The sequence below is a fragment of the Arachis duranensis genome, chromosome 10 (assembly GCF_000817695.3).
Source record: "Arachis duranensis cultivar V14167 chromosome 10, aradu.V14167.gnm2.J7QH, whole genome shotgun sequence".
Taxonomy (NCBI): Eukaryota; Viridiplantae; Streptophyta; class Magnoliopsida; order Fabales; family Fabaceae; genus Arachis; species Arachis duranensis.
The window spans coordinates 26,857,299-26,860,150 of NC_029781.3; the positions used below are offsets into that span (position 1 = coordinate 26,857,299).

General features: G+C 30.2%; 1 non-coding gene across 1 annotated transcript; it reads left to right on the plus strand.

Annotated features, from left to right (window-relative positions):
- The first annotated feature begins 303 nt into the window (after positions 1–303).
- TRNAW-CCA (transfer RNA tryptophan (anticodon CCA)) lies at positions 304–377 on the plus strand. The gene has a single exon. It is a non-coding gene; the product is annotated as a tRNA-Trp (tRNA).
- The last annotated feature ends 2,475 nt before the right edge of the window (positions 378–2,852 follow it).

The following is a 2,852-nucleotide window of genomic DNA, read 5'->3' on the forward strand; positions in this document are numbered from 1 at the left end:
TCGAGTAAATAGCTCTACAAACGAATGGATCGAATTGAATTGAAAAATGGAAAGATTTGTACAAGTTATACCCTTCGTCACCACTTTGCGGATTTAAATCCTGTCATCCCTGTCTCGAACTAATACTTATCGTAGGAGAAGTAACAAGGGATCAATTGAGACTGATTCAAATTGGAGATACATATATATCAATATTTATATATAGTATATGGTATATGCAAGCAAGATGTATTAAGGTCACTTAAAATTTAATAATATTTTATTAATATAATATTATTATATTATTAAAAAAATAAATAATAAGCGCTCTTAGTTCAGTTCGGTAGAACGTGGGTCTCCAAAACCCGATGTCGTAGGTTCAAATCCTACAGAGCGTGATTCCAAGTGAATAGGATCTATATAGACACATAGACCTATGGATCCATACATCTCGATCGGAAAAGAATCAATGGAAAAAGAATCAAAAGTTATCAATATATCTCTCGAAATAAATGAAAAGAAAATGAAAGACGAAACATAAATCATGGATCAACTAAGCCCTTTCAGGGACTTGCTTAAGAATAAAAAGAATAAGAAAGAGGAATCTTATGTAAATACCATGGAATAAGGTTTGGTCCTATTCATGGGGATTTTGTAAATATTCCATTCCAAAAAAAGAGAAAATTTGAAACAATTGAGATTTTTTGGAGATTGGATGCAGTTACTAATTCATGATCTAACATGTACAGAATGAAAACTTCATTCTCGATTCTACGAGAATTTTTATGAAAACCTTTCATTTGCTTCTCTTCGATGGAAGTCTTATTTTCCCAGAATGTATCCTAATTTTTGGCCTAATTCTTCTTCTGATGATCGATTCAACCTCTGATCAAAAAGATCTATCTTGGTTCTATTTGATCTCTTTCAATTGAGAAGAGCCATCGACCTGAGACAAAGAGAAAGAAAGGTCTATCTATTTGATTTAGTTATTCAATTAAACCAATGATTCGTTATTGGAGCAGATAGCAACAACCATTTCATCTGGAAAAAGTCATCTTTTTCTCAACAATGTCTTTGTCATTTGATCCAATAGCATTCCGTTAGATAGGAACATATTTGATAAATATTGATAACTATCGGATAGAGTATTAGAACGAAAAAATCCATTAGATAATGAACTATCGGTTCTAAGCCATCTCTGGTGATGAATCAACAATTCGTAATGCTTTTACCATCCGACTATATCCGCATTTTTAAATCGTATTTGATACGTAATATATCAATCTTATTTGTGCAGAGCTAGGTTTGATACTCCGTTAGGCGTAATTTGAAAGAAAGTCGAAAAATAGAAAATATATGAAATATATATATATGAGATTTCCCTATTCTATTAATATGGATTTATCTATTAATAGAAGATTAATTTAGTAATAGTTCTTTTTATTAGTACTTCTATATTAATATTTATAATATAAAAGGATTAATCATAAAAATTAGTCGTATAAATAGAATAAATAAATAGAATAGTATTGAATAGTATTCAATTTGAGAAGGGAATCTTTATAGAGGATTTCGAATAGATTCGAAATTTAATAGATTAATAAAATCTATAAATCTGAATATATTACTCCTATTGAATATTCAAATTCATTTTTCTATTACTATTTTTTTTATTTTGTGATTTTATTCTATAAATTTAATTATATTAAATTGATAAATTTTGAAAGTTGAATTCAATTTCTATTTTGAGATTTGTTTTTAAGTTTTACAATATACCATAATAATGTATCATGAAAAGTGAAACCGGGTAAAGTAACTTTGTGTTGAATTTTTTCTAATTTCAAGTTTTCTTCTCCCGCATGTAAAAAAGGAATAAATAGGTCAATCAAATTACGGGAGGCTTCATAAAGCGCTTCTTTAGGAGTTAAACTCCCATTTGTCCATATTTCGAGAAAGAGTATTTGTTGTTTTTCATTCCCATTTACATAAGAATGAATACTATGATTTGCGTTTCGAACAGGCATGAATACTGCATCTATAGGATAACTTCTGTCTTGAAATTTTTTTAGTCTTTTTATACAATATCCGCGATTCTTCTCGATTTGTAATCTAATACACAAATTAATGGGTTCTATTAGGTTAGCTATATGTTGCGTATTCGTTCCGTAGCAGATCTCTTACAAGATCAATTCGGATTGGATCTGGTTCGTTTAGAAAATATGGTTAGAGGAACTATATGTGGAGCAATTAGACTTAAATTGATACCGACCCCTCAGAATTTGGTGACTTCAACTCCACCAATAACTACTTTTGAATTTTTTTTTATTACATCTATTTTCTCAAGTTCTGGATCGAACCAATCCATTGACCCAAATAGTTCATGGTAGAAAATTGAACTATTTGGGCCCCGGAAGGGTGATGGGGTGAACTGCTAGTTTTCGGATACGTGATATCCATCCTAGTCATTATGGACGCATTCATCCAATTGATACGTCTGAAGGAATCAATGTTGGATTTATTGCATCTCTAGCTATTCATGGGAGAATTGGTCGTTGGGGGTCTATAGAAAGTCCATTTTATGATGTAATGAAAAAACTTCCATAAAAAGCATCCAGATAACCACAATTAGATGACCAATCATATATGGCATTGATTATTTTTTTCTAGAATTTTTGTTTTACAAACATTTTTTTCAAATTTTATAAAACTGAATAAACGGGCTTATAGATAAAAGACGCTATAAATATTCCGAAAAAAGACAGACTCACCGAAAAAGTTGCATTTGTTAAAAATTCAAACCAATCGAAAGAATTCGAAAAATTTTGATGCAACAGGTCTATAGAAGGGATTAACAATTTGGATAATATATCCAA